At 38.9% G+C, this 27091-nt stretch overlaps 1 protein-coding gene across 11 annotated transcripts in view; it reads left to right on the top strand.

Moving 5' to 3' along the window:
• The window catches only part of PTPRK (protein tyrosine phosphatase receptor type K), a 514767-nt gene that overhangs the window by 82083 nt on the left and 405593 nt on the right, over positions 1–27091 (top strand). The gene's annotated exons all lie outside the window — the stretch shown is intronic.

The following is a 27091-nucleotide window of genomic DNA, read 5'->3' as shown; positions in this document are numbered from 1 at the left end:
AATACCTACTTTACAGGCTTGTTTTGAAGATAAAATAATGTATGTGAAGTTCTCAGCATATCACTTTATTTGAAAAAGTTCTTCAATGATTGTTAGTTTTTATTATTTAGCTGCCACTGTGCCCTTTCATTTATGTGCCATAAGTAATCTCAACTGATGAAATTAGTGTCAGAATATACTCAAAGCATGGGAAAGAAAAGGTGTTTTAGAGAAAGTAGCTAACATCATTTTCCACAGTGAGCAAAAATGTCAAAAGTTGTCTTCAGAAACTTCGTATATCTCTAAGTATTCCTCCTCCAGAAATTTTCAAATTTGCTTTTCTTTAAGCTCCAACAGGTGAGATACATTTTAAAAGATTCCTTTAGAGGCCGGCCCCATGGCTGAGTGGTTGAATTCACGCGCTCTGCTTCAGTGGCCCAGGGTTTTGCCGGTTTGGATGCTGGGTGCAGACATGGCACTGCTCTTCAGGCCGTGCTGAGGTGGCGTCCCACATGCCACAACTAGAAGGACCCACAACTAGAATATACAACTAGGTACTAGGGGGCTTTGGGGAGGAGAAGAAGAAGAAGAAGAAGAAGAAGAAGAAGAAGAAGAACATTCAAAACAGATGTTAGCTCAGGTGCCAGTCTTTAAAAAAAACAAGATTACTTAGATTATTTAACTTTTTTAATTGCTAATCTTGCTACTTTATTATTTTCTGTCATTTTCCAATTCAAATACAAAATTTTAAAACTATACTTTAAAACTGGACTTAAACTACCTACCAATCTTTAGGGGACTATCCTAGGAAACTAATTATTGTTTTAAACAATGTTTTAGAAATATTTTGGTTGAGACCCCAAAGAGCAACTTACAAGTTATCTTTTTGTATACAGCCTAAGGGGAGGTCCTTTGTCACTTAACCTGTGACTCCAAAAGGTCTAAGAAGTATAATTCTTGTTTTGTATATTGCCTGTCTTTTTTTTTCATTTTGGCAAGCCACTTAGTTGGCTTCTCAAACTACATTCAGTCGTAATGCCAAAATGCTGATTTCTGGTATGGTTTATTTGAGAGCTTAATTTTTTTTTCTTTTTTTGAGGAAGATTAACCGTGAGTTAACATCTGCTGCCAATCCTCCTCTTTTTGCTGAGGAAGATGGGCCCTGAGCTAATATCCGTGGCCATCTTCCTCTGTTTTATATGTGGGATGCCTGCCATAGTGTGGCTTGATAAGTGATGCATATGTCCCTGCCCGGGATCCGAACTGGCAAACCCTGGGCCACCAAAGCGGAACATGCAAACTTAACTGCTCCGCCACCCGGTCAGCCCCGAGAGCTTAATTTTTATTAAAACACTTTTGATGACTAGAAAGCACATAATGGGTTATTTTCATTCTAATTTCTGAGTAATGGCTTTTCTGAATATTTTGGTCCAGCGTCACATAGTGACCAAGCTATTATAATACTAGAGGGGTGAACGTCTTAAAATACTAAAGGGATTGACTTCTTCACAGTCACGATTGCTCGCCTGCCCTTTATCAACTCTTTGTGACCTGTCTCTTAAGAGTAGTCTCTAATGATTGTTAGGGTCAGCATTTCTCTTTCAAGTGACAGATAAGGAACTGCTTTAAAAGCACCCACTAGCAAGATGGAAAACTATGATTTTCTTCAATTTCATCAGCTGACCCAGGCTGTTGCGTGCAACTCTTCGACTTTGCCCAGCCTCTGCCTGAATGCTGTAGTAAATTCACATCTAAGCCGTTGGCCAGTTATGTTGAGATCATTTCCACATCAAGAAAAAAATAAAAAAAAGTAGGCCCATACTCAATGATACGTGTATTATATACTTCCAGTCAAACTATTTCATCCTCAAAAGACCAGTTAATTTAGAAGAATCCATTTAGTTACACATTGGTGGGAGTCATCTAACATTAGACCCTGTCAGGATGGCCATTGCAAGCCAAGCTTTTGGAATTTTTAAGCTTTGAAATTGTTTTAAACAATCGGAGAACCTATTTGGGAGAATCTCAACTGTGGGCATTCTCTCCATTTTTATGATAAGGACAGCACACTGGCGAGGTTTACACATGGGGAATATTTAAATTCCTTTCTTGAAGTGAAATAATTCTATTTATTCAAGTTTATTTTGGAATGGGCCAGCATAAGAGAGATTCCAATACTTCAGATTTGCTGTTTTTGTTTTTAACTAGTTAATATTTATTGAGTTTTTAAAGTGTCAGTCATGCTCCACATACATGATCTCATTTAATACTTCCATATATATATAATACATATAATATTCCATATAATACACACACACACACACACATATATATATATATATATATGAGGCAAGTTCTGTGCCCCACCTCTAAAGCAAGTAAATAACCTGGGATTTCAGCAGGTGAAGCAATTTGCTCAAGGTCACGTAGCTATTAAGGGGTGATCCACGCTGCTATTGCTCACAGGCATGCTCTGCTGCCCTCTGCCTCGTGCATCTCTCCAAAAAAGGTAGAAGGGAGGTCCAGAAGTATCTAGTTACGCTCTAGTATAAGTCGTTTTGAAACTGAGTAGAAAGATTTATTTAGGAAAACCCCTTATGCCGCCTTGTTTATCCACGACTGGTTTGCCCAGGAGAGAAAGCCCAGTTCTGTGCTTGTGCTCAGAGACCGTGGGTTTTAGTATATCCACCTGCCTCCTCAGAGAGGCTGTGAATTGTCCTAGAGATGAGATAATGTTGTTGCTTCAATTCATCAGGATGTTTTGTTGGCTGGTTTGTCATCCTCCTGGAGGGGCACTTTTGCCCATGTAGTTCCTAGATGGTTGTCTAAATAGTTAAAAAATAGGTCTGTCAGCCACACCTGGCTAATGATGGTTAGGATGAAATATCTTCTCTAGGATTGCTCGGGAGATCTCGGACTTGGGATGTGGGCGGCTCCACACAAAACCTCTCAAAGGAAAGATGTCCTTCTGTCTTCTGTGTTATGGGTTGTGGATTGTGTTACCGTGACTTTATCTGGTATGCTCGAGTGCCTTCCTCCTGTCTATTCCAAAGGGGACAAAAGTTATTTAGAAATTTCACAATAAACTATAAGAAAATGCTATGGAAATTAAATAATTGAAGAATAAAAGAGAAAATATTTAAAATAATCTTAAAATCAGAGTAAAATAAACAAGTTACAAAGTCAGAAGACAGTGACATGAATGGAAAGGATTAAGGAAAGAAAATGTAAAATAGCAAGGTAAATCCTAAATAAAAGTTCATAGTAAAAATATAAAAGTAAAATCAAAGAAACTACGTTGAGTTAGATATGTACGTGTGTGTCCGTGTGTCTCTGAACACAATATACCGAGATGCTGGAGGCAACGTTGGTTTAGACTAATCTCATGCTTCATATTTTTGGTCAAATGACTCAACTGAGTCCTTTGTGAGAATATTAAACTTTGAAAATCTTGAATTGAGCCACCTGAAATAGTTTCATCCTGAAAGTGAAATACGCACGTAGGCATATTTTTGTGTGGTTCCGATGAGAGCTGATAATCTTAATGGTTTGTAATGGGTTTGAATGGGTTCTACTGTTCAGATAAGTGTGTTGAGTTGTCAAGGCCCATTGCTGCATAACTGTAAAGGGACAGAGTTCCAGGATAACAACTTGTATTTGTTTAGCCCTTTGTCTCTAAGAACTGCTCTCAATGACATTATTGCATTTGCGAATACACCAAAGGTGCACTTTAATTTTACATATTACAGTAGCAATTCCTAAAAGGTTAGTTTATATCAGCTTTTTTTAAAAAACTGAATCATGTTTAAAATATACCCGAGTATTCATACAATAACAAGTTATCACAAGTTACCTATTTTGTAAGTGAGGAGCAGTGTTTTTTTCCAGGGGGATTTTTGAATTTCTGTTTGAAGTTTTAAAAACAAAATCTTTTGAAAATAATAGTTATAAAGGTAATCTGTGGTGGTTTATGACAATTCTAACAAATTATATTATATAAAATTGTAAGGAGCTGTGTTTTCTAACAGGCCTCCTTTTCTACCCTCCCCCCCTTCCCTTTCTTCCTTCTAGTGTCAGAGGTAAGACAATATATAATACATCTTCCTGCTATTTCTAAAAGGGATGGGGGTGGAGAACATGGAGAATATCAAGCTACCGTGATAGCTCCATTCCATCCTTAGGACAGGTCTCACTCATTTCTCTTGGTTTTACAAGGACACAGTTTTACTGTTAGGTATCTGTGATTTAAAAGGAGGTCTCGTATTAAGCTTTAGTGTGTTCCAGGCACTTAAATGAGGTTTTAGAAGAGACTGTTGTTTTATTAAAAAAGATAGAAAGAAAAACAAACAATTACATCCAGTAGAATGCTGGACAGTTTGTTGGTTTAACATGGGCACGTCTTGAACTTTCCCAGTGCTGATGAGTCTTACCTTAAATGAAACGGCATTTCATTTCAGTTGATACGCTCTTGATATTATTTGTACCATCTGACAAATTTTAAAGCATATTTAAAGAAAATTGTTTCATTCTGACATCATCACCTGTGACCACTAGTTGCGCTGGAGAGATTGGAATATGCAATGTTTCAGACTGCTTTGCTCACAAAGATAGTTTGTATTGTTTTTCAAAACGTATTTTAGATGTAACAGACACTTGTGTTTTAAAATTGTATACTTAAAATTTATACATAACTTCTCTGGAGAAGATTTCTAACACAATGCAAAATATGCACATTTGTGTAGTAATTGAGAATAATTTAAAAATCCCCATGCTTATTCATACTTATTTTTATGTGGGAGTGTGTGATAGGCATGGGGAGGGAGTACTAGCGTACTTGCCAGAGTACTTGCTCTTTCTGGAAGATCCCATGTATATTCACATCTCCAGACCTCTGCCTGGGCATACTTGGTGCTGGTCCAGAGCCCAGCAACCACTAGGCTGATGAGTCAATATTTATTGAGTTCATGTCTCCTTTTTCCTGATACAGCCTTCTTTGTCTTTTTGCCATGATAAATTCTTGCTTATATTTTAAGGTCAGACATAAAAGTTATCCCTTTGTGGTTTTCTTTCTTTTCTTTTTTTAAGCAGAATTAAATTTTTATGTGTTTTATTACACTCTCAGGATAGTACATACCATGCTGTGTGAGTTATTGTGTCCTTTCTATCTTTTCTATCATTAAAGTCATGTAACATGTCTTGGTCACCATTGCATCACTAGTATCAATATGCTTCTTGACACAGACACTCAATAAATGCTTGTTGAATCAAATGAAATTGAACAGGGTTCCAAAAAGGATGACGTGGAAAGAGAACTAACCAGTATTGACTTCCTAATATACGTTAAGCTCTGCCTTAGTTACTTTAGAATTCAATGCCCATATAATATTGCAAATAATCTTGGCAGAAAGGAGGTATTATCCCTATTTTCCTTAGATGAGGAAACTCTGTGGCTAACAAGTGTACTGTCCAGGGCTTTCTCCTCTTACTTCTCCTAAAGCTTCATTAAGCTGTCTCATGAGAGGTTTTTTTGCAGCTTTTTTCTTTTTCTTTCTTAAATCATGGTTAAGCTGAAATGGTAGTCTACTGTTTTCAAATCTAAGTTTCTTCACTTAAATTGCTCATATTGTAAAACATTCCCATTTTTGGACTCATTTATTAAGGTGATTCCATTATTTCTACAAGTAATAGGAGTTACTTGTAATTCCTACAATTCCTTTTTGTTGTCACAATCACATGTAAATCTCTTACAAACTACTGAGGTTTCAGTTCTGATTTTTTTAATGCCTAGAAGGCTATACCCAAGAAGTGGATTAAAAAATGCAAACAACACTTATAATTTAAATTAAACTTTGTTATATAGCATTGAAAATTATGCAGACGTATCTCATCATGGTGGATGTTCTCAGTTGTGTTTGGTTTTCATTATTCTAAGTCTCTCAAGGCAGAAATCATCTAATTAATAATGCACACTTCATAGAGTAGAGCAAGTGTACATTCTGAATCACTAAGGCAAACTTCTAGAAGAGCCTCTACAATATGGTATTTTTTTTTTATTAATAGATGCCTCTTTAAAACACTTCTTTCTTTAAACATTTCTGCCCGTGTGTCTCACCACTAGAATGCACTGGAATGCGTGATAAGGGGATACATTTTATAGATGAGTTGGATGTGAATATGTTTTTAGTTGTTAACTTTATTTTGCTATTACTTTGGAAGTGGCACTATTACCTTTGTTTTGTCATAGTGTAGCCCTTGCTGTTAAAAGGGTAGCTTTTAGTGCCTTATTTCCAGATTATTCTAATTTTTTAATTAGTAGAACAGGATTGGGGAAAATGAATCTTTATTTTTAAAGATCTCAAGGAGGTTTTGATATTGGTACTCAGCTCAGTTGCTTGGAATAATGTAGTAGGGTTTGAAGTCATAGGTTTACCAACAGGTGTACCATTTGGTGACCCCTGAAAGGTTGCTCCCACTTCAGGCGTTTTGTGCTTGATGTTTGCTCTGCCTGGAATGACTTTTAGCCACAGATCTTCACATTGGCGTCCTTCTTCCAGTCATTCCAGCTCCTCCTCCGGGAGGCATCTCCTCTACCACTCTGTCTTACATTCCCAGATCTACCCACCCTTGCTTGTGGAATGTAGACTCTCAACATTTCATTGTCTTGTTGATCTTGGTGTGCTCAGAACAGTGCCTGGCGTTTAATAAATATTTACAGAACAAACTGAAAGCTTGTATAGATAATGGTGTGCATCACATCTTTTCAGTAGTCTACTAATGCTGTACATCTTTAGATTGCTAAGATTGCTTTCCCCTAGGCTAAGGGTGCAGTGCTCTGTGATAGGGCAGTCTCCTCGAGAATTCCAAGCAGCTGGTTCTTCAGTAGAATAGACTCAGTGTTATCCCTGAGCAAGTGTGTCCATTGAAGCCTTAGGAAGAGGATTCATCAGTCCACAGTGTCTACTGATTCTTATATGATTTCTTCTTTTACCGTATATGGAAAGGGCAGTGCTAAAAGTTTTTTTATATATTGTCTTGCTAGCTGATGGAGGTGGTTGGTACCAGAAGTGGGGAGGCTGGCAGAGGGAGAGGTTAAGGAGAGAGGACTGATTCTGGTGTAGCAGTTATCCAGGAATTGACAGTTTTCCAATTTTACTTGGAGGAACACAGAGGTAATTGATAAATTAAATCTATTTAGTTAATCTAAAATCTATTAATTCAATCACAAAAGTTTTGAAAATCATGTTCATCTTTACACTGTGTCTTCTTCCCAGCAGACATCGTTCACTTGTCTATGACAGAGCACAGACGTCATTGGTTTCCAATATCTTTTTTTTTTTTAAAGATTTTATTTTTCCTTTTTCTCCCCAAAGCCCCCTGGTACATAGTTGTGTATTTTTAGTTGTGGGTCCTTCTAGTTGTGGCATGTGGGACGCCACCTCAGCATGGCTTGATGAGCTGTGCCATGTCCACGCCCAGGATCCGAACCGGCGGAGCCCTGGGCCGCCAAAGTGAAGCATGCGAACCTAACCACTTGGCCCCGGGGCCGGCCCCCCCAATGTCTTGACATTTCTTCGGACTGTCAGTAATGGCGAGAAGTGTGCTGGGTAGTAGGAGTGGTTCTCCAACCCGTGAATGTAACTGTCTTAATAGAAGGCAGGCAGGAAAGCATGATGGCTAAGGGTTTTGGCTCTGGAGTCAGACCACCTGGATTAAAATCCTGAAACTATCATTACTAACTGTGGGAACTGGGATAAGTTATGTAAGACCTCCCTAGGTTTTCTTATTTGTGGAGATAATAATAGTGCTTTCTTCATAGGGCTGTTTTGAAGTTGAAATGAGTTAGTGTCTATAAAGCACATAAGCAACCTCTGGCACACTGTAAGTGGCAGTAAGTGTTAGCTGTTATTGCTGTTATTATTAATACAATCAGTGTGAGCCCTACACCCTTAACATGTGCCTGTTTGGTGCTAACGCACATTAGAACATATGATGGGGAAATACATTAAAGGAGGGGCATCATCTTTCAACTTCTTGGTGTTTTATGCTTTGAAAGGAGAACTTGTGCCTCACCAGTTGTGCTGCTGGCCATGTGGGGCCTCCTCATGGAAGGTTGAAATTGGTGAATAACCGGAAAAGTCATAGCTCTGAAATCTTCAGAGTATACTTGCTTCAAAAAAGAAAAATATTTCCTTGACAGTTCTAGCTTGAAATAGGAACGTTGTGTATTTAATTTCAGGTAAATCAAGAAAGAATGACTTTATAAGGTTATCTTATGCAGAAACAAATGCTTTCCTTTGTTTTCACCTCCTCTCCCAAAACATGGGTTATAAAGCCTTTTTAGTGACAAATGACAAGATGAAGTAACAGAGTGTTCAGTAAAACTTTAAAGCTACCATCTTTTCTTTTAAAAATATTAGATTTTGTTCCTATATGATTTTAAAAATGTGGTGAGTATTGGAAATGCTGACTCTTTCTGTTCATTTTCTCAAAGCAGGGAGCATTTGGGGGAGCATGGTGCATGATAGGGTCATAGGGGGTTATCAGAAGTTATAAAAATTAGGCTACATTTGAATTTTTCACTTAAGAAATAATTAAACCCCACTGTTGGGTGCTGAGAAGAATAAAAAGAGGAATAAGGCCCAGATGCTGCTTTCAAGGAGATTATAGGGATAAAATAAAATACTAGAAAAATAGTTTTAATGGAAAGTAGAAGGTGGTAGGTACTGAAAGAAAAGTAGAATCGGTGTTCTCTGGGAGGTATTCCAGCTAGGGGCCGCACGCAGAGCTTTTAGAATGAATGAGCGTTTGAACTGGGCCTTGAGTTGATAAATACCAATGCACATTGGAGGCCGTGAGAGGGGAGTGCATCTTCAACAAAGGGACTAGAATGTGCAAGGACTTGAGACAGAAAGCAGAGGAATAACTATGAGGAGCAGCGAGTCCTAGTTTATTTCCCCAAGAACGCTAGTCTCCAGAGATCACATGCACGAAGAGGTTTCTATGGTGAAATTAGTTTGGGAAACTTTGGATACTATTCACGCCTCTTAGAGATGTTCAAAATTAAGGATTCTGAGAAGTCTTCGGTTAAAAAATGTATTCAGTGTTATTTATAGTCACTTCTTTAATCATAAAACTCTTTTTTAGTAAAATGTACAAAAATGCTATGAAAGAATTTCTTGCAGACCCTTCCTGGGAAATGTTGGTCCCCACATGGGGGTTGTGGCAAGGTGGTGGAAGGTCTGGACATCAGAGTGAAGCTTTCTCGTGTGGGTGAACCATGATCTGGTGTTCCCTTTAGGAGAGTCAATCCGGAGAGTGTGTACAGATGAGATGGATTGGACACTGGGAAGAGATGCGTGGAGGGGCCTCCAGCAGTAAGTCTTTCTCAGCAGACATAGGTCTAACCTGAGGTGGTTGTGGCAGTAAGAGGAGGAAAGGTTTGAAAGAAAAGGGTCTTACTGAAGTAGACCAAGCAGGTCTTTGACATCACTTGGTTGTGGTGAATGTGAGACAGACTACAAGACTGGGTTTTTGATTCTAAAACACACATTTCCTCCTCAATGTTTAAAATCTCTGAAATCAGGAAGTATTTTACCATTTAATCATTGTTTAACTACCAATGCCTTTCATTCTTAGCGGTACATAAATTTAGGTTAGTTAAAATAACCCTTGTTGTCAAGGATGCTTTTGAGGTAAAGGAATAACATAGCATGAGAATAACTTGGGGTTTAGCAGTTTCTAACAGTATGATGTTCTCTACTCCTTTTGGAAGAGAGGGGATGCTAGAAGAGTATCTTCCAGTCAGTTGGGCCAAAGGGAATGTGGATTTGATTCAGAGAAAAAGAGACACTGAGCATCAGAACCACTTTCCCTTGTGACTTTTGCCATAGGCTCTCTTGAGCTGTCAGTAAAAGGGAGGGAACCCTTCTCAACTTCCACAGGGATCACTTACTTATTTACTGACTTAGTCCTATTTTCTCCCTCCTCTGTGAATAATGCGACTTTAGGTAAAATGCTGCTTTGTTGAGAAATAGGACCTTACTCTCAGTCTTCCAGATACTAACTTGACAGCGTAAGCAGACCTGAACTTCCTGTCTCAAAGTGAGTTTTCAGTGGCTGCTTTTCTTTCTCTTCAGTAGATCTTTACTCTCTAACTATAAAAATAAAACATTTTGTACTGCAACATTTCATTTGCTATAGTTCTCTTAAGAGTAGTCTGTTATTTTTTCTTACAGATTCAAATTAATTGAAATGTATGTTCTCTGCTATGCATTTTCTTCTGATAGTCCAAAGATCTCAAGAAACATTTATTAAAGAGAGAGCATCAGAAAAACTCCCCAAAACAAAAATAGTGATCCAGCAATTATGAAAAGCCATAAGGTTTATTCAATATATAATTCTTAAGTTTCTCTGAAGTATATTGTTTGACTCTATATTCCTGCATAAATGTTAATGTCATGAAACTCGTGATCATATTTTTTTCTTCTTTTAGTCTCCTGCCCCTGCCACTTTGATGAAATAAAACAAAACTGATAAAAAAAAAAAAAATAACGAGAAACTGTCCAGAGTGGTTTGATAGAGTTTAGGCATTTTTTTAATGTAAGCTTTTTTTATTTTTAGGATGATAATGTTCCTAGGTCATGAGAAGAGTCTGAAAATACATTTTATTCATTGCTTGTCACAGCTGTTATTACTAACCAATGGTGAGATCCTGCATTAAAAAAAGAAAAGAAAAGAAAAAATTTACAAATGATTTCCTCTTTTTAAATCAGAAAAGCTGGACTTTCCAAGGTTTTTCCTCCAGGCATTTTAATTTGATTTTAAGTGCTCAGAAAAGACCACCGCTGACTTTACTCATCAAAAGATTTTTAATTGCCAGAGAAAGATAAACTTGTGTTAAGATGACAGTATGCTTGTCTTGACTTTGAGCCACACAGATAAGGAGGAAAGAAGAGTAATTCTGACAGTTTTGGTTTTAGCGCTGTATATGTATACCACTGATGCCCAGGTTATTATGCTCGTCGCTTCACCCTCTTAACCTCTGTTTTGTAGCATTTCTAAAGAACAAAAATGCTCAGTTTATTTATTTATTTATTTTTTTATTAATGTTATGATAGATTACAACCTTGTGAGATTTCAGTTGTACATTTTTGTTAGTCATGTTGTGGGTACACCACTTCCCCCTCTGTGCCCTCCCCCCACCCCCCCTTTTCCCTGGTAACCACCGATCAGATCTCCTTATCAATATACTAATTTCCACCTATGAGTGGAGTCATATAGAGTTCATCTTTCTCTGACTGGCTTATTTCGCTTAACATAATACCCTCGAGGTCCATCCACGTTGTTGTGAATGGGCCAATTTTGTCTTTTTTTTATGGCTGAGTAGTATTCCATTGTGTATATATACCACATCTTCTTTATCCAATCATCAGTTTCTGGGCATGTAGGCTGGTTCCACGTCTTGGCTATTGTAAATAATGCTGCGATGAACATAGGGGTGCAACGGACTCTTGAGATTTCTGATATCAGGTTCTTAGGATAGATACCCAGTAATGGGATGGCTGGGTCATAGGGTATTTCTATTTTTAACTTTTTGAGAAATCTCCATACTGTTTTCCATAGTGGCTGTACCAGTTTGCATTCCCACCAACAGTGTATGAGGGTTCCTTTTTCTCCACAACCTCTCCAACATTTGTCACTCTTGGTTTTGGATGTTTTTGCCAATCTAACGGGTGTAAGGTGATATCTTAGTGTAGTTTTGATTTGCATTTCCCTGATGGTTAGCGATGATGAACATCTTTTCATGTGTCTATTGGCCATATTCATATCTTCTTTTGAGAAATGTCTGTTCATGTCCTCTGCCCATTTTTTGATCGGGTTGTGTGTTTTTTTGTTGTTAAGCCGTGTGAGTTCTTTGTATATTACGGAGATTAACCCTTTGTCTGATAAGTGGCTTGTGAATATTTTTTCCCAATTAGTGAGCTGTTTTTTTGTTTCAATCCTGTTTTCCCTTGCCTTGAAGAAGCCCTTTAGTCTGATGAAGTCCCATTTGTTTATTCTTTCTATTGTTTCCCTCAACTGAGGAGTTACAGTGTCCGAAAAGATTCTTTTGAAACTGATGTTAAAGAGTGTACTGCCTATATTCTCTTCCAAAAGACTTATTGTCTCAGGCCTAATCTTTAGGTCTTTGATCCATTTTGAGTTTGTTTTGGTGTGTGGTGAAAAAGACTGGTCAATTTTCAATCTTTTGCATGTGGCTGTCCAGTTTTCCCAGCACCATTTGTTGAAGAGACTTTCTTTTCTCCATTGTAGGCCCTCTGCTCCTTTGTCGAAGATTAGCTGTCCATAGATGTGTGGTTTTATCTCTGGGCTTTCAATTCTGTTCCATTGATCTGTGGACCTGTTTTTGTAGCAGTACCATGCTGTTTTGATCACTGTAGCTTTGTAGTATGTTTTGAAATCGGGGATTGTGATTCCGCCGGCTTTGTTTTTCTTGCTCAGGATTGCTGTAGCAATTCGCGGTCTTTTGTTGCCCCATATGAATTTTAGGATTGTTTGTTCAATATCTGTGAAGAATGTTCTTGGGATTCTGATTGGGATAGCATTGAATCTGTATATTGCTTTAGGTAGTATGGACATTTTAACTATGTTTATTCTTCCAATCCATGTGCAAGGAATGTCTTTCCATCTCTTTATGTCATCGTCAATTTCTTTCAAGAAAGTCTTGTAGTTTTCATTGTATAGATCCTTCACTTCCTTGGTTAAGTTTATCCCAAGGTATTTTATTCTTTTCGTTGTGATTGTGAATGGGATTGAGTTCTTGAGTTCTTTTTCTGTTAGTTCATTTTTAGTGTATAGAAATGCTACTGATTTATGTATGTTGATTTTATACCCTGCTACTTTGCTGTAGTTGTTGATTATTTCTAATAGTTTTTCTGTGGATTCTTTGGGGTTTTCTATATATAAGATCATGTTGTCTGCAAACAACGAGAGTTTTACTTCTTCGTTACCTATTTGGATTCCTTTTATTTCTTTTTCCTGCCGAATTGCTCTGGCCAGCACCTCAAGTACTATGTTGAATAGGAGTGGTGAAAGTGGGCACCCTTGTCTTGTTCCTGTCCTCAGAGGGATGGCTTTCAGTTTTTGTCCATTGAGTATGATGTTGGCTGTGGGTCTATCATATATGGCCTTTATTATGTTGAGGTACTTTCCTTCTATACCCATTTTACTGAGGGTTTTTATCATAAATGGGTGTTGGATCTTGTCGAATGCTTTCTCTGCATCTATTGAGATGATCATGTGGTTTTTGTTTTTCATTTTTTTGATGTAGTGTATCACGTTGATTGACTTGCGGATGTTGAACCATCCCTGTGTCCCTGGTATAAATCCCACTTGATCATGGTGTATAATCTTTTTGATGTATTGCTGTAATCGGTTTGCCAAAATTTTGTTGAGGATTTTTGCATCTATGTTCATCAGTGATATCGGCCTGTAGTTCTCCTTCTTTGTGTTGTCCTTGTCAGGTTTGGGGATCAGGGTGATGTTGGCTTCATAGAATGTGTTAGGGAGTTCTCCATCTTTCTCAATTTTCTGGAACAGTTTGAGGAGAATAGGTATTAAGTCTTCTTTGAATGTTTGGTAGAATTCTCCAGAGAAGCCATCTGGTCCTGGACTCTTATTTTTGGGGAGGTTTTTGATTACCGTTTCTATTTCCTTACTTGTGATTGGCCTATTCAGATTCTCCATTTCTTCCTGATTCAGTTTGGGGAGATTGTAGGAGTCTAGGAGTTTATCCATTTCTTCCAGGTTGTTCAATTTGTTGGCATATAGTTTTTCATAGTATTCTCTTATGATCTCTTGTATTTCATTGGTATCTGTTGTGATTTCTCCTCTGTTATTCCTAATTTTATTAATTTGCGATTTCTCTCTTCTTTTCTTGGTGAGTCTGGCTAGGGGTTTGTCAATTTTGTTAATTCTTTCGAAGAACCAGCTCTTTGTTTCATTGATCCTTTCTATTGTCTTTTTTGTTTCAATATCGTTTATTTCTGCTCTTATTTTTATTATTTCCCTCCTTCTACTGACTCTGGGCTTTGTTTGTTCTTCTTTTTCTAGTTCTGTTAGGTGTCGTTTGAGGTTGCTTATGTGAGCTTTTTCTTGTTTAGTGAGGTGAGCCTGTATTGCGATGAATTTCCCTCTTAGGACTGCTTTTGCTGCATCCCAAATGATTTGGTATGTCGTGTTCTCATTTTCATTAGTCTCCAGGTAAAATTTGATTTCTTCTTTAATTTCTTCAATGATCCATTGTTTGTTGAGAAGCGTGTTGTTTAGTCTCCACATTTTTGCACCTTTCTCTGCTTTTTTCTTGTAGTTGATTTCTAGTTTAATAGCATTATGATCAGAAAAGATGCTTGATATTATTTCAACTCTCTTGTATTCATTGATGTTTGCTTTGGTTCCCAAAATATGGTCAATCCTTGAGAATGTTCTATGTGCACTTGAGAAGAATGTGTAACCTGCTGTTTTTGGATGAAGTGTTCTTTATATATCTATTAAGTCCATCTGGTCTAATTTTTCATTTAATTCTATTATTTCCTTGTTGATTTTCTGTCTGGATGTTCTGTCCATTGGTGTTAATGGTGTGTTGAGGTCCCCTACTATTATTGTATTGTTGTTGATGTCTTCTTTTAGTTCTATTAAGAGTTGCTTTACACATTTTGGTGCTCCTGTGTTGGGTGCGTATATATTTATAAGTGTTATGTCTTCTTGGTGGAGAGTCCCTTTTATCATTATATACTGTCCCTCTTTATCTTTCTTTATCTGTTTTGCTTTGAAATCTACCTTGTCTGATATTAGTATAGCGACACCTGCTTTCTTTTGTTCATTATTAGCTTGGAGTATTGTTCTCCATCCCTTCACTCTGAGTCTGTGTTTGTCTTTGGGGCTGAGGTGTGTTTCCTGGAGGCAGCATATTGTTGGATCTTGTTCTTTGATCCATCCTGCCACTCTGTGTCTTTTGATTGGGGAGTTCAATCCATTTACATTTAGAGTGATTATTGAGACGTGGGGGCCTACCACTACCATTTTGTGTCTTGTTTTCCGGTTTTCTTCAGTTTCCTTTGTTTCTCGTCCCATGGTTTAATCTGTTCTGATGTAGAGCTGCTACTCTCTGTTGTTTTCCTTCTACTTATCTCCTCTGCTCTTGGTTTTGTAGCCCCTTTCCTTTTTTGGATTTTTCAGGAATGAGGGTTTTCCTGAGGATTTCCTGAAGAGGAGGTTTTGTGGCAATGAACTCCCTTAATTTTTGTCTATCTGCGAAAGTTTTTATTTCTCCATCGTATTTGAAGGATATTTTCGCTGGGTAGAGAATTCTCGGCTGTAGATTTTTGTCCTTCAGATTTTTGAATATATCATTCCACTCTCTTCTAGCCTGTAAAGTTTCTGCTGAGAAATCTGCTGATAGCCTGATGGGGGTTCCTTTGTAGGTTAGTTTCTTTTGCCTGGCTGTCCTTAGTATTTTCTCCTTGTCGTTGACTTTTGCTAGCTTCACTACTATATGGCGTGGAGTTGGTCTTCTTGCATTGATAAAGTTCGGAGATCTATTGTCTTTTGTCACCTGAAGATCCATCTCCCTCACCAGATTTGGGAAGTTCTCAGCCATTATTTCTTTGAATAGGCTTTCTGCCCCTTTCTCCTTCTCTTCTCCCTCTGGTATACCTATAATCCTTACGTTGCATCTCCTAATTGTGTCTGATAATTCTCGGAGAGTTTCTTCATTTCTTTTTAGTCTTGTTTCTCTCTCCTCCTCTGCCTGCAGCAATTCTATATTGCCATCTTCCAAATTGCTAATTCTTTCCTGCATATTATCAGCCCTACTGTTCAGAGCATCTAGATTTTTCTTAATCTCCTCCGTTGTGTTCTTCATTTCCAATATTTCTGTTTGGTTCTTCTTTATCGTATCAAACTCTTTTGTGACATAGCTCCTGAACTCGTTGAGTTGTCGGTCAGAACTCTCTCTTAACTCATTGAGAATTTTAATGATGGCTGTTTTGAAGTCATCATCATTTAGGTTATATATCTCATTTTCTTTGGGATTGTTTTCTGTGTATTTGTTACTTTCTTTCTGTTCTGGAGATTTAATGTATTTTTTCATATTGCTTGATGTTGTTGATTTGTGCCTCCGCATGGAGATAGAGTTTAGTTGCTCCTTTCACTTGTTTCAGCTGCTGCGGTGGGGGAGCAGCTGTTTATACTGCACCAACCAGGAACCCTGTCTGCAGTTGCTAACTGGGCCTGGGCCCCTCCTCGTAGCCACAGTGGCCCTTTGGATTCCCTCCTCTGCCGTGGGGGCCGTCACAGGGGGGCTTCAGGCTGCTGGTGCCTACTGTTGCAGCCCACCTAGATGTGCTCTCTCCTTGGGGTCTGCAATGGTGTTATGGGCTTTTCCAGCGGCCAGGGGTGGGATCACTTATATTTGTCGCTCCGTTGCTGTCGGCACCCACAAAATCTCACTTGTCCTCTATGGGTCGCAGGAGAGCTATTGGCATCTTCTACAGTCTGTGGTTAGTTCACCTAGCTATGCTGCTTTTGCCCCGGGGTCTTCCAGCCTTGTGGCTGGCAGCTGGGTGCCTTCTACTGGTGCTGTGCAGAGGCTTTCCCTAAGGCTGCTGTGAGCCTGTAGGGTTTCCCCCTAGGCTACGAAGCTGGGTCTCTGGAACTCCCCCCGGCCCCAGTCCTCTCCGAGATCTCCGGTTATCCCTAGTCCCACGGGACGGGCAATGGCAGCTGGGGGTCGCCCCGCCCTCTGGGATTCTCTCCGGGCCTCTCCCGGAGCCGTGAATGTTCGGCGTGGCCCCTCTGCTAATGGCAGACAGAGAGTTTTGTCTGCTGCCTGGTGGAACTCCGGCGCTTCCCATCCGGGTCGCAGAGCTGGCCTTTGAAAGTTCCCCCAGCCCCGGTCCTCTCTGAGATCTCTGGCAATCCCTAGCCCCATGGGGCGGGCAACGGCAGATGGGGGTCGCCCCGCCCTCTGGGATTCTCTCCAGGCCTCTCCTGGAGCCGTGAATGCTTGGCGTGGCCCCTCTGCTAATGGCAGACAGAGAGTTTTGTCTGCTGCCCGGGCGGAACTCCGGCGCTTCCCGTCCGGGTCGCAGAGCTGGCCTTTGAAAGTTCCCCCAGCCCCGGTCCTCTGCGAGATCTCCGGCAATCCCTACTCCCACAGGGCGGGCAACGGCAGCTGGGAGACCTCCGTACCCTCAGCGACTCTCTCTCGGACCCTCTGGGCGCCGCGAACACCAGGCGGGGTCTCCCTGCCAATGGCGGGGAGAGACTCTCCCCGCGGGCTCAGGTGTGCAACTCCAAAGTTTCCCTCTGCGTTTAGGAGTAATTGCGGGGGGTTTAGGTAGGGTTCTGGTCACCTGTTTCCACCGTCGCTCCTCTGTTGTGTGCTCGCTCCTGCCCTAGATGTGTGTAGATCCTCTGGGGGCGTCCGTTGGAAGAAAGCCGCTTGCGGGTAGTAGGCTGCTCGTCGGGGTCGGAGAGTTTTCACCTATTTCCACATCCTCCCGGAGGAAAGTCCGTCCGCCTTCCGATGTATAGTCGCGTGGGTATCTCAGACGTCCTGAGATGCTGTCTGGATATCCTTTGTCAAGCGATAAGTGTCCAAATAATTGTAGACTCAAAGTGGGAGAGACAAAGAGGACTACTCATGGTGCCATCTTGGATCCTCGTCCTCAGTTTATTTTTTTTAAACAACATCTGTGATACTTTTTATTTTGAGTTCTTTGGGAAAAAAGCATTCTCCCATGCCATAACGAATGGGACCAATAATGTGTTACTTAAGAATCTTTTGATTATAGACAAAGATCTGACTGTTTGGAGGGGAAAAGGAATATATTAGAAAGCTATGTGGGAATCTAGTGAAGTCTAAGGATGAACGGAATAATAAACAACAAACCATGGGGAGGTCACGCATGCAGTCTGACCTCTGGAACAAGGAGAACTGGGACTCAGAACCCCTGAGGGCACCATCTTCATATCCTTCTCTATTTCTCTTTGTGTGTTGGCTTCATTTTTCTTTCTTTGAGTTACACTCTTTTTCTCCACATAATAGTACGACCATTGAGAGTTCCAAAATTTCATATCCTAATTTCTCTTGATGGAGTGAGTCTCAACCAGGTCCAAAATTTCAGGCAGGAAATTCTGATGTGTTGGGTTAAGTCCCACCCTTGTGCCAATTCATTGTGGTAAGGGAACAGAATCTGTGAAACTAACATGGAATAACCATGTTGATTAAGGGTGAGGATGCTGTACAACCATCTAGAGATAGTTGCTGGGCAAAAATCCCATGAGAGGCCACTGGAAAAATAATGTCTTGCGTACGTGACTTGATTTGAAGTTTTCTGAATAAATCATCAGTAATTGTATCTGGATGAATTGCCGTAGTGGCACATGTTTTTCAGAGTAAGTATAAGAAGTTTCTTTGGTACTCAGATCTTTCACAGAGAGAGACTTATGTTTGTTGGGAGAAAGTGGAGGGGAGAGGATTTTTATTTTAGAGTGATTATAAGGTCTCAAACTCAGTTTACACACACACACACATGCACGTGCACACACAAGAATGACAACATTAAATTTATACCTTAAATAACAGATTAAAAACGTGTGTATGGGGAAAAATAATGCATCATGAAAAAGTAAACATAACCACTTATTAACACACTTAGAGGGTCTACAACATGAAACAAGGGTTGTAGGCAGGGGGAACTCTGAGTAGAAGTACAGAGCAGCTCTCTTGGTTCCTGGTTGCTGGCCTGGGCTCTGAGGTGGGTGAGCCTTTGTGTGTTGCTTAGTGTGCGTGTTTTTTTGTTTGAATGGATCCGGCCTCATGAATCATGAATTGTTAGTTTACAAGAGTAAGGTGTTCTTTCAAGCCTGCCAAAACGGTAACCAAACCCAGACTCTTTTTACACGAGAAGGATTAAGAACAGAATTTTAGCTTCTCAGATTTATTGTGGAGCTTGAAGAAATATTATTTGATGATAATTCTGTCATTATAATCAACCTCTAACTCTCTACTTTTTGTATACAGATCTTTATGATTCCAGCTAAAAAAGAACAACAGTACTAATTCTAATATTTAGCAATTCATTTTGGGTGTATTGTGTGGGGTGGGGGGCGGAGAGGGGCTCTCTTGTGTAGTTACTGAATCCTTTCTTCCTGAAATGGATGGTAACTCTGGAAAGGCGAATCCTTGTGGAGTCTTGAATGCTTTGTAAAAAATCCTGTTCTTACTAGTCAACAAGTTTTGAATCTTTGTCAGAAGAGTATTTCTATTCAATTTAAAAAAAGAGAGAAGAAGAAGGGAAGGAAAAAACCCAACCAAACAATAAACACTTTAATTTTCCCACTCCTATCTTATTTGCACTCTTTTGGATAAAACACTGACTGATATCTTCTGCCACAAACACCAGTGTTCTTTTTAAATACTTATGGGACAGTTTCTGACAGCCAGTCCCCCTCTTCTGTTTTCATATCCCCTTTTGCTTCCACCTTTCCAAACTCATAAACTCAAAAATTCTATTTTCCGATTTTGTTCCGTGTGAGACTTCCCCCCAAAAACCTTTGTTGCTTTATCATTTTTAAGATAAAATATTGTAATAGTTTTCTTTACCAGTTAATGTCCTAAAAATCCAGTGAACTTTTATTTGTTTAAAAATAACAGCAGGGGGGCCAACCCTGTGGCACAGTGGTTAAAGTTGTGTGTGCTACACTTCGGTGCCTGGGTGTATGGGTTTGGATCCTGGGTGCAGACCTACTCCACTCATCAGCCACGCTGTGGAGGCATCTCACATACAAAATAGAGGAAGATTGGCAGGGTGTTAGCTCAGGGCAAATCTTCCTCACACACACATACGACATAAACATAAGTAAATAAATAAATAAAATAAAACAAAAATGACAGCAGGAAAAACAAACCTGTCAGATTTGATAAATATGGATTTAAAGAATCTAAAAATGAATAATTATATTGTTTACAATAAGCAACTAGAAACCGATGTAGCAAAAGTGATGAAGGTTGAGAGTGGCAGATGTACCACTGAGGTAGGAAGGTAGGGTATCTTGCCTGGGCACAGGAAGGCTTTGAAATACCCAAATCGGATTTTGTCATGTTGCCCACAGTTGAAGATGATTATCTTATACTACGAACTGCCATCTTATTTCTGTCTTTATCTACCACTGTTTTTCTGCTTCGAATACAAGCTACACAATGCACTATTCCCCAGGCACACCTTTGGCTTCTGTCCTATGCTGTTCTCGATTTGAATGCTCTCCTTAGGCTCTAGTATGGCTTTTTCCTAGTGCTTCCATTTCCATCACATCTTCCTGACCATAAGTGGCAGGTGTAAAATTGAGTGACTACTTTCTTCTAAGCACTTACATGATCTTGCTTGTACTTTCTGTTGTAATTACCACAGATTGCTCTGTGTTGTCATCTTTTGTATCCATGCCCAGTCTTCGCGGTGGAACTCTAAGCTCTCTGAAGGCAATGACAGGCTCTCATTTGTCCAACCATGTTCCACATATCTAGTATAGGATCTTGGATTTAGTTGGTGGTAATTAAGCATTTATTGATTTAAAACAGCAGTAGATTCACAGATCAAAAAAGGAAAAATATGCATTTTAGCTTTTTACTAGGAAGACTTTCAGGCAAAATTGGGCAGATAATTCTGTTTAGAGCCTTGTGCTTATTTTAAACAATTACTTCTACTATGTGTAGGGAAAAAGTCTGTTCTCAGAATTTTAGCCTCATTGAGCCAATTTATGTTTTTTCTTTTTATTCGATGTAGTCATTTGAGATGACTGTCTTTCTCTAAACTTCATAGCTAATGACAATCTTCCCTTTCCTCTTTTGGGGAGAACAGGCATCCTATTTTAAGAAATGTGTGAGGCAGACCAAGTACATACGATCTGAGTTTGGAAATGTAATGGCATAAACTCACAACAAAGTAGATCTTATCCACGTTCCGTGTTCTGTATGATTATTCATTTGCTCTGTGCTCACTGGGCTTCAGTACTCAGCAGCTATTATGAAGGATTTCACACCTAACTAAACCAACCTCCTGAGTTTCCACAAGGGAAACGGGTTGTCCTGGGAAGGCTGGAAGCACAGTCTTTGGATCTCTTCATACTTTCTTTTCTGGAGGGAAGCCTTTGGAGGAACACATGTTTTTCTAACCGTATTTGCTTTTTGTTGGGAATGCAAAGAACATGTGATCCTTTCCAACACCAGAATCGTTCTTGCCATGGCTTCTCCGCCCTGGCAGTGAGGGACACCCAAGGGCAGCAAGCTTTCTGGAAATTGAAGTCTTCAGTGGGTTCTCAGGTTAGTTTCCTATCGAATTCCGGTTCTGTGTTTTTTCAGTTTCCGTTATTTGAAAGAGGCAGCTAAAGGTCACATCTACTCCTTTTAGCCTTCATTTTCTTCCTTCTTTGGTCTGTGATACACACATGAGTCTTATGCTTCAAGTAATGAACCCCTGCCCCCAAATGGTTTTTACCCCCAAATATTTTCTGAGCTTCAGGTAGTAAGATCAAAAAGAACCCTGTTGCTACTATTTCTACTTTATTTGGGATTATTGGATACTAGTTATTTGTAGACACTTGGAGACTTCTCCATAAAGTGCTGATAAGAATTTTAGAAGAGAAGAAGGGCAAAGCCTTTATGTAATTGATTGAGTGTATTGAGGGAATGGTGTGGATGAGTATATTACAGAGCTAGCGAGAATCGTTAGAGTGAAGTATTTGTGAACAGGAGACGCATCAAAAATAGGGATAAGAAAAGAGAATGGTGTAGACAAGAAGTGGTTTGATTAAAAAGTCAGAGACACCGTAATGCAACATTTAAAATTTGGTAGAGCTATGATGTGTCCAGGTTGGTTCCTTGCTGCTGCTTTTTAGTAGTGTTCTGGTACTGGGGGGGAGACAGGCTGATTCCCAGGGACATGTTTGCAAGGCAGGGGTGCTGCAGACATATGCTTGTGGTGCATGCTTCAGGACATGGAGAAAAATGTTTTAATAAGGACTATGGTTTCTGGTTCAAACCACATTTTTTCCTAAAAGAAAAATTTTATTTGGAGTATTTGGAATTTTGAGGAGCAAGAGTTTGAAGGAGCTGTGACTATGTTAAGAAAAATGATTATAACTTGGTAGTAAGTAGAATTCATAAAATTCTAGTATTTTTGTAGTATTTATTTTTTTGTGACAAGATACAGTGTCTTTACAGAATGTTAGCATCCATTTTTGTATTTTTTTTTTTAATCTTAATTAAGAAACAAACACACTCACTCGTACCTGAGCCATTTTTACTTGCCCTCTCCTCTCTGGACGGGTGTCGGTAGCAGTATTGCAGTCTATTACTCCAGACTGTGAAGAGTGGGAGAGAGATTGCTGAGAATGTCTCTGGGAATTAGAGATGAAAAGGACCATGTTCTTTTTGCTTTTTTCTCACATCAGGTAACAGAGATTTACTGTGGAATGCTGTTTGTTCCTCCGGGAGGCAAGGTGAACTGTGAATTCATGGCAATATTATTAGGAATGAGAAAAGTAAGGAAGAGGGACTAGGTGACAAAAATACTGCTATGATCAAAGAAATTATCTTGTTATTAAGCAAATCAAGATGGAAGGCTCAGTGTTATTGCCTAATTATTAAATATTTGTTTGTTAGTGAAGTTGGAGTGATTTATAATAGTGATAGATACAAAAAGAACCTCTGATGATATGCCAACAAATTAGTTTTCTTGTATTACAGTGATCTGTGCCTGTTAGCATTATTAAATGGTTCCCATGCTTTCCATTATAACATTATTGTTTTTTGAATTTGCATTATTAACCGGTACATTTTTTTTCTATGTATAAACAGTATATTAAACTTCTCTTTGATATTTAATGGCCTATCCTTGTGTAAGGCTGCGGGGAGAATTGAGTTATCCATAGAGCAGTTTTGAAATTAGAGTTAACTCTCTAACAATGGCTCATCCTTGTCATAGTATGTTAATTCCTAGGCTCTCTTACCCCTTATACATACCACATAGCTTTAATCGTGGACCACTTGTTAAATCTAACTAGTTCGTGGTCTGAAAATGTAAACATTAACCCAAGGTAAAAAAAGAAATTATTTCTTCATTGTATGTTGGAGTACTATATAAAGCAAAAAAAGAGGAAAATAAAGAATTTTATATAAAATTTTCTGCTTTGCAGGATTTATGTCTGTATCTATATATATAGGTATGGTATATGTAAAAGTATGATTTGTCTTTACTTAGTAAATATCTACTGAATGATGTGAACATTCTCATTTGTTTTCAAGTGTTTTTTCCTCTAGTCTGAAAGTGGAAAGAATAAATGTATGACATCTTTATTTTAAGATAAAAGAATTCATAGGAAGAAATTTGGAAAATGTGAAGAAGCTTGTAATCCTACTAGTCTGAAAGAAATACTGCTAAATTTTGTGACCCATCCTTTCCATCCTTTTTGCATACACGTGTATATGCATACATGTGTATGTTTTTGTGTATCCATGCGTTCTCCTCTAATTTCAGTTTTAAAGGAAAGCCAAGACATATTGGATGTGTAAACTTCTTAATTTTTAAAAAAATAATGCCTATCAATTTATGGTTTTATGTTATTTTCCCGTCACTTGCAAAAAAGAAACATCTGTACACCACCGTACTAAAAGCAGATCTGATTTTAAGCCTCTTAGTTCAGACCTTCACCAACTCTCACCCAGACTATTGCAATCACTTCTTCATATCTTGTCTTTGTGTCTCGTGTGTGGCCCTCTACAATCTGTCCATTACACTACTGCTGACGTGGTCTTTTTAAGACACATGTTTCACTTGCATCCCTTACTTATAAGGTAAGTCCTGGGTCCTCGGCTTGGCATACACTGCCATTTGTTACTGACTATTGTTTACCTCTCCAGCTCTTCTCTTAGCATCCGTCTCTTAAACCTGCTACTGCCCCAAAACAAAGTTAATCCCATTTTAGTTAGCTCTGTTTTTGTATGTGCTGTTTTCTTTGTCTGGCAGTCTTCATTCTTCCTTCAAAACTTAGTTCATATGTCAGATTTTTTGTGAAGTCTTTGTCGAACACCTGTCCGAGTATAGCGGTTCTTAATCACTTATCCTGTTACTATATGCACGGTGTATATTCCTCATATTGTAATTATTTACTTATATTTCCCTGCCCCCTTTATGCAGCTACTTGTTCTTCTCTGTATTCCCAACCAGTGCAGTAATGGTGATGCTGGCGGTTAAATAAATGTTTATTGAGTTGAGTTCTTTACTGGTAACTAGGTTCATTGAGCTCTGATGTTACTGACAGATATTATTGGCCCCAAATATTTAATCCCAACTGTCACAAATTTAACACAACCAAGTTTTTTTTTTAGTCACACATATAAGAAGGAAGTTTTTCATCTTATATTTTCAGTTATTTGCAACAGCTTTCGTTAAAGCCTTCCTTTGTGCCTGTACCTTGCTTTATTCACACAGGCTACTGTGATTGAGTGAATAAACACCTAGAGTATTTTACAGATGGGCACTTATTATAATCATAACAATTGTTGGATTAGGGTTCATTTTTGGTGGCATTATCTTCTACGAGGCTCATCGGCTGCCTCTTGGGTTCAGGTGCTTCTCCTTAGTCTGTTCTCTCAGAAGAGAAGGGGACTTGACACATGGAAATTATCCTCAAGAATCATCTCTGCCTAAGTGATTTGTGAGAAGAATGTTTTTTTCTGTCAATATACACTTCAAATGGCACCCTTTTCACTACTGAAATACGAATGTTCTTTTGTGTTTATTAAAATAGTAAACTGTTATTCATTAAAAGGAAAAGCTTGGCAATTGTCTTGTGGCCTTGGACACTAAACACAAGTGAAGTTTTCATATGATGCCTCATCCAGATTTTTCTCAAGAATAAATACCAAAATTCTTAGAGGAAAATCTCTTTTCCTTGTGTTTTTCACGTAGAAGCCTTGGCATGGGAGAATTCTGAGATTGTTGGGAAGGACGTCTGGAAGGTGACGTGCAGAGAACAGCTCTGTCAGGCTGTGCTGACACTTGAATCATGTGAGCAAATGAGCAGAAATTAAAAAAAGCTTATCAAAGCAAAACCACAGCTGCCTGATTTAGTAACACTTACCTAATCTAGACCGTGTGCTCATGAAGAGTCTCCGCCGTTGCCTCATGTTGCCTTATGTGGTCAAGACCCCAGTTGCCGTTGTTTTTCAGGTGGATTGGAAAGTACACAAGCTTTGGAATCAGAGATACAGGTTTCATTTTACCAATTAATAGCTTTGTGGTCTTAGCTAAATCAATGAAGTGTACTGCATCTCAGTTTTCTGAATTGTAAAATGAGAACATTATCACTGACTCTATTTGTAAATATTAAATATCCGTATTAAATGAAATAGTTATGGAAGTGAACATTTGTAAATATTAAAGGAAATAATAGAAAAGCAAATGAAATGTTTGTAAATATTAAATGAAAGTGCTACCTATGTTGTCAGACACACAAGATGTGATTTATGAAAGATACTTAGGTTTCTTTCTTTTTAAAAAATCTGATCTTTTCTTGAAGCGTTTGCTTTCTCATATTCTCAGCCACATCTAGAAAAGCTTAGAAATGGCTTTATTACATTAGATCGACTGGACAGAGCAAGAAAAGAACTAATCTCCTCCAGAAGATGAGGTTTTGAAAATAAGTAGTGGCAAAGCAATCCAAGTTCTGGCCTATTTGATTCATTTTCTTTTAAATTAGGTGAATGACATAACTATATCTGCTGTCTTTAAAAAATCTTCCACTCTGAAGAAATGTCATATGTGCTCACTCGTAAAAAAAAATATTTTAAAAATTAAATTGGCTAATGGAGGCAAGCTGAACAATAAGCATTGCAAGGTGGTGTGTGATGGAGAAAAAAGAATTGGTGCACTGGGGGTAGGGGCCTGGGATGGAGGCTCTCTGTCATTATCTGCTGAGTCTGGGAAGGGCAGTTAACCTTAGGGAGTCCCCCTGTGAGAGGAGGCTAAGCTCCCTTTCCCACCTGGAGACAGGGAGCGGATTCCGGTAAAATTTTACATCCCTTCTAGTTCTGCTACTTCCATACTGGGAGTTGGAGAAAGCGCGGCCTTTTTCTATGAGCATTTATTTTACTTAATATTACAAGTATGTTTAATATGAATAGGGTTATACCTTAGAGTTTGGGGAGTATCACAGAGAATTTGTTTCTCTGTGCAGTCACTCTTAAAGGCTGAATGGAGCCAGTTTCTTTGTTCTCCAAGTTGTGACCCATGAGACATCACAATCCCAAGATTGTACTTTCTGCTTCCTTTAGTGACCTACTAACTTTTACTAGTCTTTTTTTTTTGGTCAGGATTTTTAAGGTCAATTAAATGGGCTGGAAAGAGAATAATTAAAAAGTCGATATCAGTTTGAATAAGAAAAAGTCCCCAGAAATGAAGCTTTGTTTTGAAAAGTTGGCTCAGTATGGAAGGGTAATCCTCATACAATGATGATTATAACTGAAACCTCCTACTTAAGTAAACCTAAATTGTGGGCTAGGTTAAATGAAAACTGACCTGTGCTTAAATGACCCTTAGAATCCTTTCCAATTCTGCAGTCTAATGGCTGAATTACACTTGATAGGATGCAGTCTTGGGGAAGATTGGATTTCTCAAGTGTCATGCCATTCCATCTGAATTGTCAAGTGAGTTCAAAGCCATCATGGTGGAATACCATTGATAGCACAGAAGTCCTGCCTTAAGATGAAGGGCGTGAAAATATCCAAGCAGATGCGGAGAAGCCATCTGTCCTGAGATCTGGGGGACATTCCTGTACTGGGTGGAGAATTGTACTCAATGGGCTTGAGGATCTTTCGCAACTCCTCACATTTTCAAATTCCTTCATTTTAAATAAATGAGTGTTTAGAACAAGTGGAGCCCTGCATTTTCCTGGAAAACTAGGGTGGACTTCATTGAGGTGAGGGACAAATGAGTGTTCTTTTATACACTGGTCGAGGAGCACCGTATGCAGGTAGACACTTGGCAGATAC

Source organism: Equus asinus, chromosome 24 (assembly GCF_041296235.1).
Source record: "Equus asinus isolate D_3611 breed Donkey chromosome 24, EquAss-T2T_v2, whole genome shotgun sequence".
NCBI classification, from domain to species: Eukaryota; Metazoa; Chordata; class Mammalia; order Perissodactyla; family Equidae; genus Equus; species Equus asinus.
This window is presented reverse-complemented; position numbering and strand designations above follow the sequence as displayed.